Below are 15,140 nucleotides of genomic sequence, written 5' to 3'. Positions count from 1 at the left end.
GCAAGAAATGCATGCTTCACAAACAACAGATTTTTCTTATTTCTTGTTTTCATGATTTTCCAGGCAATGTGCAATTCATTTCAATTTCATTGCTTTATTTACTGCTCAATTTTGTTTCTCTCTTATTTGCTGTTGAAGATTGCTTTATAAAGTCTATCAAATATACAGCTTAATGAACACTTCAACACCTCTTTTTACTGCCAACTCTAAAGAATGCAGGGAAAAAAAACAACAAACAGCTTTATTATTACCTACTGCTACTTAAGGATAAACCATGGCTCTTTTATCAGGGTAATTGGATGCCTTTTCCAATCAGATATGGAGAAAATATAATTCTTAAGGGAAAATTACATTTAAATAAGAGAGAGGTACTGATATAATTAAATTACAATTCTGAAAACAATGATGTCGTTCCTGATAAACAAAGCAGATACTTACTGAAACAATAATGGCATATGGCTGAGATATTTTTATGAGGAACAAAATACTATAAAATTTCATTAAAAATTGAATCTAGTTATTGTACTTATTGAATGTGTTTCATATAGGTGATGACTATTCTTTATTATGTACTTACTTTGTCCAGATATTGTATTAAATTGTATTAAAGAATAACAATTCTCTTTTACAGCAGGAGCTTGCACCAATTTTATATGGCTTCTGAGAGCTAAGAAGTTTATATTAGAATAATGATAATTATAATAATAATAAAAACAATAACAAGAAAAGGATTTTCAGGACCAGCAAAAAAAAATTATATCTTTTCTAGTATTAGGTAGATGATGAATACTGGGAGAGGTAACAATAAATTTATTTTTTTCACGAAGATACAGTTATAATGTTGACAGGCATTAAAACTTCAATAACTATCCCAGGCAATTACTATCCCTTTTCAAAAAGGAAGTTTAGGAATATTAAAGGATTTTCAGTTTACTAACAAACACAAAATTACAAAAATATATTTTAATGAACTAAAAATGTTAATGCATCTTCTTAAATACCGACATAACTTGTCACAGGGATCTCATGCTTGCTGCCTCTTTTATAGACTACCCCTGAAAAATCAAGAAGGCAGAATTAGATAAAGTTAAACAACTTGGAAAATCTATACTATTCAGAAGGGAAAATTTTGAAAATCCTACTCTATCTAGTCTGTATATATTATGTTTGTTTTCATATATATGACTGTTTAAAATTTACGATCATGTTTAATGGCTTAGTAATTTAGGACAGTCACCTTGACTTTTCCTTCCCCTTTTCATAAATTGCAACAATAGTAATATTTTTTTAAAAAAGAGAAATTTGGATAGAGGAAATCTTATTTTAGGTTCAATACTAGAAGAAAAATTGTAAATGAATGAATTTAGCAGTAATTAACAAGTGAATGTTAAAAATGGGCTTTCACTGGTGAAATTCAATGTATTTACATTTTGCACATTAGTTGTGATACTTTAGAGACAATACCCACCTTTGCATCAACGGTAAAGAATCTACGAAGGCCTGTAGCCTATACCTTAAAGATGGTATCTGAGCTTTGACTCTTAAAAGATCTTGCCATGGCAGTAATTCTGGTTTTCTTATGCTGACTATGAAAGCACTTGATTCCTGCCTCTAAAAAGTTGTCTTGTGTGCCCTAGTGAACCATTTGTTCAAGGGGGTGATTGGACCTACACAGAGGACAGAGAGCTGGCCTTCAGTGAGTCTATGTTGGATGAATTGTTTTGTGCCTGCTTGGACATAAATGTTTACTAAAGAAATACTCATTATGTGGTAGAACTTTTTTTTGCTTCCCTTATAACAACATAGGAATGCAATGGTAGTCTAGTCAGCAATTGCCTGTCGAGGGTGGACCCTAATCCAGTATGACTGGTGTCCTTATAAGAAGAGGGAAATTTGGATACGGAAGGAAGACAGCCATGTGAAGACAGTTGGAGAGATCAGAGTTATGCTATGTGGTAGCGGGTTGAATTTTTCCTCCCAAAAAAGATATGTTCACACTCTAACCCCCAGTCCTGTGAATGTCACATTATTTGGAAATAGAATCCTTGAAGAGATTATTAGTTAAGATGAGGCCAAACTGGATGAGGATGGGCCCTAATCCATTAGGGGAGAATTAAACACAGACAGACAGACACAGGGGAGAATGCTATGTGACTAACTAGGCAGAGATTGAGGCCCATGGATTCCCAGCAAACCACCAGAAACTAAGAAGAGGCAAGGAATTGTTTCCCCCAAGAGGTTTTTTTTTTTTTGGGGGGGGGCATGGCACTGTCAGTCAATGCCTTGATTTTGGACTTCTAGCCTGCAGAACTATGAGACTGTCAGTTTCTGTTGTTTTATTCCACCCAATTTGTGACATTTTTATACAGCAGTCCTATGATATTAATAAACTGTCTTAAATCAACATTGGTGGGGTAAGGTTAAAAAGACAGCTGAAGTTATTTTGGGGTCATAAGTCTCCTGTCAACAAGATAAAATCCTGGAAAAATTCTAGAGGTGGAACATGTCCAGGAACAAAAGCCTCAAGGGTCATTTGAACACCTTCCGATGGATTTTTATCCAGCTTCCACCTTCCATGGGATTTGAAAGTGTTTTAGATAGTGCATGTGAATTTTCAGGATGGGATGAAGCACTCTCTTGCCAAAAAGCTTTTACAGTTGCTAAAAAGCTAATTGATTTTGTATCTCTAACATGTGGCAAACTCACTTTTATATCAAGTATCTGAGGCATACACTTAATGGAACAGTTACATGGCATTATCCATTACTCAAAAACTATACTGCCCTTACCACCATAATTCTCTGGAAAGAATGAAAGAACCAATGACCTATTTAAATTAAAATTAGCCAGAGCATCAGAAGTCCCTGAGATGCCATGACCAAAGGTACTCCCATTAGTCCTAAAGTCCTTTTGGTCACCTCCCTTGAGAACACAATGGCTATACCTCTACAAAATAGAAACTGTCAGTTTCAGGCATTTAGGGATTTCATTTTCAAAAGTGTATTCTATCCTGTTGCACACAGACATAGAAAAATATTGCATATCATATATATATATATATATATATATATATATATATATATATATATATATAATGTACCATACCCAGTCCTATTGCCAACAGGTAAATGCAGCCATAGCAACTTCATACTGATCTTCTATATGATCTTCAATGAGATTTCATATATTAGAAGATATACTATTGACAATAATCCTCTAAGAAACAGCCAATATCTGAAGTAGACAGTTGACCCAAGACTTTTGGAAGAACCTGATGACCTTGGATAGTTGTCAGCTTCCACCCAATATGTGGAATATTGGAAGATCCTCATCTAATTTCTGTTTTGTTTTTCATCTGACTACTTATAATTATTCTTCTCACATAATGACCATTTTTTCCCTCTGCTCTTTATTACAATTGTTAAGTCATAACACACTCATACTAATACCATTTTTAGATTATTCCAAACAGTAGCAACTGTCTTCAGTTTTATCTGCAGCTGGATATGCCATCCATCACTGGATCCCCATGATAAAAATCTTTGGACATTTCTCATCTCATCAAATAAGGCTATAGAGAGTTGCAGTTGATAGTGTTTCTACTTGCAACTACATGGACAAATCACCTTAAATAAATCAATCTGTGACTTTGTTAGCATTACCCTCTCCCAGATAAAGAATCAATTATTGCTATAGCAACCAGTAAACAGACAAGAACAACTAGTAAATAGTCCAGAACAACTTTTGGGGTACATCCATGACCAGACACACATTGTACACCAGTCTGGAATGGGTGGAAAGGCTGAGACTGCAGCATAGAACTGCAAGTAAAGCAACTAAACTGTGGAGCTGGCACCCCTCACCCACCTGCATGGCAGGCTGAATGGAACACTTCTCTGTGGAAAAAAGTAGTCTACTAGGATAAAGGGAAAGTAACTCAATCAAGCTGCAATTGCAGTTTCAATTAACAAATTCAGACTACTGAATACAAGCTATGAGCACAGATAAACCAGGAGCAAGCAGGAAAGGAGGTCTCTCTCAGCCCATGTCTTTCCAGCAGAGAGGAAGCAGGGAGATGGATAACTAACTAACTAACTAACTAAATAAATAAATAAATAAATATCAGAGTCTTTTGGAGATGGCTGAGCTCAGAATACTGGAAAATGGCTGTGCCCCAAGAAAAGAGGCACATAAAACTGGGAACAAACTCTAGTTGACCAGCAAAACTGAGGTCAACTTGAAAGTTAAAGTTGAGAACACAGATTATCAGGAAGTAGAAAGAGGGTACAGAACAATCATCTTATACTAAAGTAGTATAGAATGTTCAACAGGATTGATTGTATAGCTCTGAAAAGGGGATTTCTTTCTTTTTCTGTTTTTTTCTCTCAGTCTAAGTAAGTCATTAGAGAAGGCCTCAGGCATTTTCAATTGTCAGAGATGACTCAGGCAAGGGTGGAGTTAAGATAGTTACAGAGACAAAGGCAAAAGTCAAGTGAAGGAGATAATCCCTTAAAGGGCATATCTCACCTAAGAAAAGGGGGCTAAGGGGGAGCAGGGTCTAGCTCAAGCAGTAGCCCTCCCTCAGAGAATTCAGATCCCAGGTCCTGGGGGGGAAAAAAAAAAACAGAAATGATTTACACATGCCTTCTGACACCCTCAGCCACCAGGACAGGATCCACTGAGAATTAAAGGTGCAACATCTCTTTATGCCAGTGGGGAGCTGCAGGCTGACAAGCACCACTGGTTGGGCAGGATAGGAAAAACACACTGTCTATAGGCCTCACAGGAAAGTCTGACAACCCACTGGGTCTCATCCTTAGGAAAACTTTATACTGATTACACCATCCTCCTGAGACCTCAGCCTGTCTGGTCTGGGAAAATCTGATTGGGGTAATCAAGAAAACCAGATGCCTAAACAGCAAATAATTACAATTCACAATAGGAAAAATGAAGATTTGGCCCAGTCAAAGGAAAAAACTTACACATCAAATGAGACACAGGTGTCGAAACAACTAATTAAAGATGTTCAAACTGATCTTTTAATATCAAATCAATGAGCTGAAGGAAAATGTAGCAAAAGAGATGAATGACTTAAAGAAGATAATGGGTGACCATAAAGAAGAATTTGTAAGCTTGAAAGTGGCAGAACTTATGGGAATGAAAGGCACAATAGAAAAGATGAAAAACACAATGGAGACATATAACAGCAGATTTGAAGAGGCAGAAGAAATGATTCATGAACTGGAGGACAAGACATCTGAAATCCTACATAAAATATAACAGATAGGGAAAAGAATGGAAAAATATGAGCAGCATCTCAGGGAACTGAATGATAAGATGAAGAACATGAATATACGTGTCATGGGTGTCCCAGGAGAAAAGAAGAGAAGGGGCAGAAACAATAATGGAGGAAATAATCACAGAAAATTTCTGATCTCTTATGAAAGACATAAAATCTCAGATCCAAACAGCACAGTGTACCCCAAACAGAATAGATCCAAATAGACCTACTCTAAGACACTTAATAATCAGAGTTTCAAATATCAAAGACAAAGAGAGAATTCTGAAAGCAGCAAGAGGAAAGCAATCCATCACATATAAGAGAAGTTCAATAAGACTATGTGCAGATTTCTCAAAAGAAACCATGGAGATGAGAAGGCAATGGTATGATATATTTAAGATACTGAAAGAGAAAAACTGCCAACCCAGCATTCTATATCTGGCAAAACTGTCCTTCAGAAATGAGGGAGAGTTTAAAATATTTTCTGACAAGGAGACACTAAGAGAGTTTGTGAACAAGGTACCTGCTCTACAAGAAATACTAAAGGGAGTGCTACAGGCAGATAGGAAAAGACAGGAGAGAGAGGTTCAGAGAAGAGTCAGAAATGAAGGCTATCAGTAAGGGTATGAAAAGAGATAGGAAAAAATAAAAATAAAATAAGATATGACATATAAAATCTAAAAGATAAAATGGTAGGTAGTACGTTGAGTCAAATTGCCCAGAAACAAAAGGAAAAATACTGTATGTTCTCACTAATATGAACTAATATTATTGAGTTAACCTTGATATTTAAAGTTGAGAACACAGATTATCAGGAGATAGAAAGAGAGTACAGAATAATCATCTGATGCTGAAGTAGTATAGAATGTTCAACAGGATTGATTGTATAGATCCAGAAATAGCACAATATTGTGTTATGGTAGCAAAATATTGTAAGCACTCTGAACAAAGATGAGTGTGAGTATGGGTGGAAGAGGAGGGCTAGGGGCATGTGAGAAAACAGAAAGAAAGATAGACGATAAAGACTGGGACTGTATAGCTTAGTGAGGTCTAGAGTAGTCACTGATGGTGATTAAGTGTACCAACATAAGTTTGTTTTTGCATGAGGGAGGACAAATGAATGTCAACATTGCAAGGTGTTGAAAACTGGTGGTATAGGGGAAAAATACAATCAATGCAAACTAGAGTCTATAGTTAACAGTAACATTCTTAGAGCTTCCATTAGTTGTAACAAATGCAATATACCAAAGCTGCATGTCCATAAGAGGGGGATGTAAGGGAGTGGATTGGGATTCTTAGTGGTGTTGTTGTACAACCTTTTCATTGTATTTTATTTTATTTTATATTTTTCTTCTGTAATTTTTTTCTGTTCTTCATTTTTTTTCTCCTCTTCCTCTTTCATTGTGGAAGAAACGGAAATATCTTCATATAGATTGTGGTGGTAAATGCATAACTATATGTTTATACCAGGAGTCATTGTTTATTTAGGATGGATTGTATGGTGTATGAATACAACTTTAAAAAAAAAAATAAATAGACGGATACAAGTGCTGGAGAAAATGCGGAGAGAGGGGTGTACCTATTTACCATTGGTGGGGATGTAGAATGGTGCAGCCCATCTGGAGGGCAGTGTGGTGGTTCCACAGGAAGCTAAATATGCTATATGGTCCTGCAACCCTGTTATTTGTGGTATACTTGGAGGAATTGAAAGCAAGAACACAAGTGGACATTTGCACACTGATGTTTCTTATGGCCATTTTCTCTGATTTACAATGGATGGAGGTGGCCTAAGGGTACATCAATGATAAACTGAATGGTGAACTGTGGTGGCCAGAAGGAATGAAGTTGTGGGGTATAGAACTGGGTGAATGGACCTTGAGGACAGTAGGTTGAGTGAAATAAGCCAAAATCAAAAAGACAAATATTATAACACTTCACTAATATGGACTAACAATAACGTACAAACTCTGAGATTTGAATCTTGGAGCATAGGTTATCAGAGGAGGCTTATGTAAAGGTTCCTTGAGGAGGCTTATAGAGAGAGGCCATTTCTGAGCAATGAACGAGGTTCTCTGGGAGTGACCCTCAGGCAAAATTATAGATTGTAAGCTCTTACAGCAGTCACATCAATTCATGAATTTTAACAGTGATTTCTAAATTCTGAGTTGCTGAGCTGTTTGTGCATGACCTGATCAGTCCCTGGAGCTTCAGGTATCTGTGTGGCACCTGGGACTCAGAATCAGAATTCAGCAGCTATAAGTGTCAGCATTGCCCCAGTCAGCAACTGTTAAAGGGGCTGAAAAGGAGATTAGACTTCGATTGGAGATACGAATGAAATAATACTTTATTGAGACTGGGGTAGATCAGACTAAAATGTAGAGGATGATATTAACTGTGTTTTAAAACTTCAACTTCTGTGTGGGACCAAAGGAAGAGATGTTTATTTGGTGCAAAGTTGATATTTTCTGTAGCACACTATATAATTTAACTTTTACAGTCAGTTTACTCAAACACCATCATTACATGGAACCTTGAATAGGAAGTGATATCTGATTGGTTTGAACAGGTTAGTGTGAAGCCCTGATACATCCCAGAGTAATTTGGGCACAGAATAAAAAGTATTTGCAAAGCACCCTTAAGAGACTGGGGAAAAATGTGGAAACATTAAACTTCCCCAGCTGGAGAATTCCTGATATTCTCATAAGTATTGGGGACTATCAGTTTAGTAGGCTGAGCCCTCAATCTTGGGGCTTGCCCTTATGAAGCCTGTTGCTGCAAAGGAGAGGCTAAGACTACTTATAATTTTGCCTGAGAGTCACTCCTAGAGAACCTTGTTCATTGCTCAGAAAAGGCCTCTCTCTATAAGCTAATTCAGCAGGTAAACTCACTGCCCTCCCCACTATGTGGGACATAACTCCCGGGGGTGTGAATCTCCTCATGACTCCCAGGGATGAGCCTGGACCTGGCTTCATAGGATTGAAAAGTCCTTCTTGACCAAAAGGTGGAAGAGAAATAAAACAAAATAAAGTGTCAGTGGCTGAGAGATTTGAAATGGAGTTGAAAGGTCATTCTGGAGGTTAACTCTTATGCATTATATAGATATCCCTTTTTAGTTTCTAGTTTATCAGAACAGCTAGAAGAAAATAACCTGAAACTGTTGAATTGCAATCCAGTATCCTTGATTCTTGAAGACAATTGTGTGACTGTGTAGCTTATGTGGTGTGACCGTGTGATTGTGAAGGCCTTGTGGCTCACACTCCCTTTACACAGTGTATGGACAGATGAGTTGGAAAATGGGGACAGGGAGTAGATGAATGGTGGGTGGGCAGGGGGGCAGGGGTGGGATGTTTCAGGTGTTTTTTTTTACTTTTATTTTAATTCTTATTTTTATTTTTTGAAGTAATAAAAATGTTCAAAAGTTGAGTGTAGTGGTGAATGCACAACTATGCGATGTTGCTGTGAACAACTGTTATACACTTTGGACGATTGTATGGTGTGTGAATATATTTCAACAAAAAAGGCATTACTTGTTAAACTTTAAAGAGTGTGACAACTAGAAAAATCCTTAGCAGTAGCTCAAATTTTAAAACTGTATACTTCAACCAAAGTTTAGTTAAATAATGAAACAGAATTTTAAAGACAAGTGACAGATTCCATAACAGTAGGGCCAGGCTTTTGGGTGGGCAAAAATAAGTTCTGACCTATATGATATGACTTGAGAGTGTCTCCCTAAAGACACGTCTACTTGCAACTCTGTCTTAAACTTCAATTAAAGATTCAGTGACACAACAAATATTTTTTGATTATCTACTGTCACACATTGTTCAAAGACTTGAGAATCTGACAGAGACCAAAAACAAAGATCCTGTCTATTTTCCTGAAATTTCTGTCTTTCAGTATCACCTTCATAAGATTTGCCATAACATATACACGTATACAGCATATATTAATTTAATGTTTTTCTTTAAAGTGATCCATTTTACTTAAATTCATATAAGAAAGTATCACTGCAACAAATGTTAAACAGCACTTACTGTTAGAAAAAAAAAAGGATCAATTATTACAATCTATTGGACAGAACCTAAGCAATTCTAAATTTGAATCTAACACTCCTCCTGCCAACATTGTCCTGCATTTCTTGTTGGCTAGTCATGATGCTATCTGTGTCATTGCTAATACTTCTTGCTGTAGGATCAATGAAATAGGCAAGACAGGCTATACATCACTTTAAGGAAAAAAGAAATTGGCTGTCTAAGTTTGATCTTCATGACCCATGAGATCTGTTCCCTTGGCCTGGGTTAGGCAATGAGGGTTCCTAGTTTTGAGGCATCAAATACAGACTATCAACTGTTCTTGTTTTTGTCATAGTTAAATGATTCTGTGCAACTGCTCTCTTGTCTGATGATCATCATGATGATGCAACCACAAAATTGTTAAGAAGATCATATGACACGGCCGGCTAGAGAAAATTGAAGTGTCTTGAGTGATGAAGATCTGGATTTCTAGCCTTCCTAGAATTGAACATCATTTCACAAGTGAGAGAATGGCCAAAAGGAAGGAGTGAGAGACCGAATATACAAATGAACAATGGCCACACTATATATGACAATAGAACTTTGACCCTACAACCTCTGCAATAACCAACCCAGGAAGTCAAACCACAACCTCTTTAGCAATTGGCCCCAAAATGTCAGGACTTGATCAGTTACTGCCAGTTTCCCTTTTGTTTGTCTCCCCTTCCAGCCTCCAAATCAATCACATATGATATCCCACTTCTAGTTAGCCTGCCTCCGGTTTCCCGGTGCCAGCAAACTCTAATCAGAGAATACTTTTTTTTTTACTTCCACTATAATTATGCCCACTCTCCTGCCTGCCTTTAAATCTTTGGCAGACACAAGTGATGGTGACTGACTCCCTTGCGATAGCAAGCTCTCAATACATAGCTTCTGTTTGTTCTCATTTGGGTTTTCATTATTTCCACAATAGTGTTGTTTAAAAATTGAACTCAAAGGCTTAAGAAACAATGTTTTTAAGGAGTTTTACTTTAATAAATAAACAAAAAAACTTCTGTAACTGCACATGTACATTTCTTGGAACAAAATTTTTGGAGAAAAAAATAAACTCATCTTGACAAATAAGATAGATGAGATGTTCTAGTTTGCTAATGCTACAGAATGCAAAACACCAGAGATGGATTGGCTTTTATAAAAAGGGGGTTTATTTGGCTACACAGTTACAGTCTTAAGGCCATAAAGTGTCCAAGATAACACATCAGTAATCGGGTACCTTCACTGGAGGATGGCCAATGGTGTCCGGAAAACCTCTGTTAGCTGGGGAGGCATGTGGCTGGCGTCTGCTCCAAAGTTCTGGTTTCAAAATGGCTTCCTCCCAGGACGTTCCTTTCTAGCAAGCTTGCTCCTCTTCAAAACGTCACTCACAGCTGCACTCTATTCCATCTCTGAGTCAGCACGTTTATATGGCTCCACTGATCAAGGCCCACCCTCAATGGGTGGGGCCATGCCTCCATGGAAATATCCCATCAGTTATCATCTACAGTTGGGTGGGGTGCATCTCCATGCAAACAACCTAATCCAAACTTTCCAACTTAATCCCCACTATTATGTCTGCCCCACAAGATTGCATCAAAAAATATGGCTTTTTCTGGGGGACATAATACATTCAAACTGGCACATGAGAGAATGCTAAAATTTATCTCTTCATCTTATTGAACATTTGCATTCAATAACTTTGTTTTTCTTATAAATACTTTAGTATCTAGCAAATACAACAAGCATGCAAACAAGCAATTATAATGCAATGCAATTTTAATCAGTATTTTCCAAGGAAAATGGTGAAATGCCCTCATTGGTTTGGAAACTTAGGAAATAAAAATTTTCTCCTAGGAAAAACTAAGTTATGGCTGAGCAGAGGAGAGGTATATAATCACTTTTAAAAAGCATGTAACCACATTGATTGTATTAATGTTTCTAAATGTGTTCTAAATCCCTTTTCATTCTTCAAGCTTATTGAGGTCCCTAAAGAGTAGTTTCCTTCTCCAGTTGTAACTACTGATATTTTCCATATTGAGAATTGAAACTGAGAAAATATTTTAAAATTCTTACCTATTAATTTCTTGGAAGATAGCAACAATGAATGTATTGCATGTTAATAATACCTGAGTAATATTCTGAAATTATTTCTGACCTCATGGACCTCTTGAGATTGTCCTAAAGCAAAATTTCATTTTGTTCCAGAATATGAAAGATAAAATTTGGAAGTGAATGTTGTTTGCCATACTTTGTAATATCTGCTTTGTAAAAGCTGTAAAATGTGAAAATTTCAGCAAAGCTTGTTTGATTTTGATGAGTTTATTTCTCTGGTTTACATGTTATTGTTTTTATCTACAATATGAAGGAATATTCTTTTTTATTTTTAATCTGCATAGATAATAGGTATTCTGAGTCTTACAAGAATAACTTTATTTGGTTTACATTGACTTTATTATAGACTTGATCATTTTAGAAAACAAAGGTTTCTCACTTAATAAATTTCCTTAAAATCTTGTTATATTCTAGATTTATTTTTTAATGTTTTGTTGCCACTTCAAAATGACTCTAGAAAAATATTGTTTCTCTGGCACTCATGATGTAATTCTCATTTTATAAGTCCAAATTTCCTGATAAATTTTGAATTTTTCCTAATTAAAATTGAATCCTAAAGGTAAATTAAATTAAAATAACATAAAACACGACCTTCAGAATATCTTTTATACCTAAAACTACCTTTGAAATTTGCCAGAGGGGCCCTGGAAAATTATAAAATTTTATGCTTTCACCTTATGAAAATAGAAGCACCAGAAATTATTTGTTTTACTTGATATGCTACAATTGATGAGTTGCTTGGGGAGTATCATGAAATCAAAAGAGATAATTAACTTTACCTAGATTACATTATTATGGGTAAAAGGTTGTTAATATAAATATTTCAGAAATTATATGCTATATGGGAAGGTCCTAGTCAATCTTCTCTTTGTCCAAGACATATTTTTATTTTTCAGAATGCCGGCTCTGCATTGCCTGATATCAGACAATAACTATATAGTGTTATCAGTCATAATTTCAGTTACTTTTTAGAATGTTAACTTAGTAGCAACTTTTGTTTCTTTATTTGGCATCCAGTATCTTCTAAATCAGTAGTTTTCAATAAGGGATTCACATTACTTGCCTATGGAATCTTATTGATATGCAGATATTTAGGACCTATTCCAGACTTAATCTTTTTACTTGGTATTAACAATATGTTTTTATATGTTCTAAATATATGCTTGGTATATTCATAGCATGCTTTGTTTTAGGATTAATTTTATGTAATAATCTGATTTTTTTCTCTGCAAAGATGAAATTCATAATTATAAATTTGATGTGTTATGCACTCTTTTTTGAAAATAGAGTTAGTCATGTTTATAGCCATTTTGTCTAAAACGTTTTTGAGGATTGACTATTGTTTTGGAAGCTATGGAAATAGCAAAAGTTTGTTGTCAGTTGCACTGTTCTTGTAATGATTTCTCCTCAGGTATTTAACTTTGGAAAACTATCAGAAATGAGTTAACCACAGCTATTTGTCTTTTGTCATCTACAGATAGCTCTTCTTTCTTTTTATTCTCTCCTGATAACTTCCCTGAAGAACTCCAATCAGCTGAAAGCCAAATGCTTCCTCTTCAGCAAAGGGCTCTCTCACTCCTAAGATAATAGCAGGACGGTTTCCCCAACCTCATTTGTCAGGGACATGGTGGCAGTTGGATTTCATAAAATTAATGGTGCTGAAGGTAAGAAATTTTGTCTAGTTATAATGTGCATGATATTTGGAGGACCTAAAGTTTTTCCGTCCTCAAAAGCTGATACTCAAACAATGGTAAAGTTTCCCAGGATACACACAATTTTCACTTTGCGAATACCAGAGTGTATTGAGTCAGACAGAGGAAGTCGTTTTATTTTTACTGTTGTCTAGGAATTATGTATATATTTGCAGTTTCCTATAAGCATCAGCCCTCTGGAGAAGGAGAGTGGATGAATCAAACTCTTTTAAAAAACACTGGTTACAATTCAACAATCTACTAAATTAAAATGGCCCAAAGCTTTACCGTTAGCCTGGTTAAAAATTTAGCAGGCCTATGGATTCGAGTATGAGACCATGATCTGTACCTTATTTAACTGCAACTTCTCATAGTCACATCCAATATTTAAAAAGTCTACTTTCTTCCCTAGAAGCCCTGCGCCATAAAGTCATGAAGACCTGGAAGGACGAGTCGGAGGGTGTCTGCCACCAGAATAACCAGGAGATTTCATCTCCAAGAACGAGCTCCAGGGAAAAGATAGGCTGTCACTGCATTGGGCGGACCCTTTTAAAGTGCTGCCAATCACCTATACACCTATCATAGAGATGGGGGAAGTTTATTTTCCTGTGGATAAAGACAATTAGCTAACACAAAGGCCACTCCAATTCCCAGGTAAATTTGAGATTAACTAGGTGTGACAAATGTTTCTTTCAAGACCTCTTAGTTGAGGACTAGTTGTCATTTATCTTGAGAACATACATGCAATGGGTTGAATCTATTTGGCTTTATTAAAGTGTGAGATTGTATCTTTTTTCTTTTTTTCTTGCAATCTCTTAAGCATATTGCTTCTGATGCATCACATACTTGTTTAATGTTTTTCAATAACAAAATTGTTTTTCTTTCTCTTCTACCTTTGTAGAAGGGTTTTCTGGGATGGGTGAAGATTTTGTTTTTAATTGTATTTCTCCAATATTACCTACATGCAAATTGGACTGGATTCTGTTTTCTTATCCAAATTTTTGATTCTTCTGTATTCCTTCAATATCTGCAACAATCTTCCAAACTATGGTTTGAAGCTGTATGCTCCCCAGAAAAGATCATGTTCTTAAAGCTAATCCATTCCTGTAGGTGTGAACCCACTGTGAGTAGGATCTTTTGGTGAGTAGGAACTTAACTTAAATTGAGATATGACCAGCATCATTTAGGGGGGGGTCTTAATGCTCTTATTGGAGTTGTTTATAAAAGGATAAAAGAGAGAGAGAAGACACAGAAAAGGCCTCAGAGAAGCTCAGAGAGAAAAGCCAGAGAAGCTGAGAGATGGAGCAGCTAGAAGCTGAAAGCAACAAAACCCAAGAAAGAAGGACCAGCAGAAGCCACCATGTGCATACTGCATCACCAGGAGCATCTACATGCTAGCTCTAGAACTTAAAGAAACTCAAACAATCATGCTGCATTGCATGATTCTGGCCTCCAAGGGGATATGTGTGTAGTTGTTAGAAACAATCGCTGTACATCTGTTACCCAAAATTTTTCTGACATCTTTATTGTCAATAACCAAATATCTACCATTCCCCTATTCCTCCAGCTAAAGATTTTCCTCCACTGGCCTCTTAGAGTTCACTCTGGTTATCCATGGGGTTTTGATTCCTCTGTACTTTAATACAAACTTTTATATTAATATTACTCTTTTACATTTTTGGCATCTTTTGTTGAAGGTGCCTGATCTCCAGGTTCTAAAACAACTGGTGGCTTTGCCACCACCTCTTAAAAGATCATTCAATTCGTTTTACAGAAAAAACACTAACAAAGATTTTTTTTTGTTTTTTTTGTTGTTGTTTTTTAATTAAATTCAGTTTTATTTAGACATATTCACATACCATACAATCATCTATGATGTACAATCAACTGTTCACAGTACCATCATATAGTTATGCCTTTATCACCCCAATCTATTTTTGAACATTTTCCTTACATCAGAAAGAATCAGAATAAGAATTAAAAATAAAAGTAAAAAAGAACACCCAA

This window comes from Choloepus didactylus, chromosome 12 (assembly GCF_015220235.1).
Source record: "Choloepus didactylus isolate mChoDid1 chromosome 12, mChoDid1.pri, whole genome shotgun sequence".
Lineage (NCBI taxonomy): Eukaryota > Metazoa > Chordata > Mammalia > Pilosa > Megalonychidae > Choloepus > Choloepus didactylus.
Note: the sequence above shows the minus strand (reverse complement) of the source record.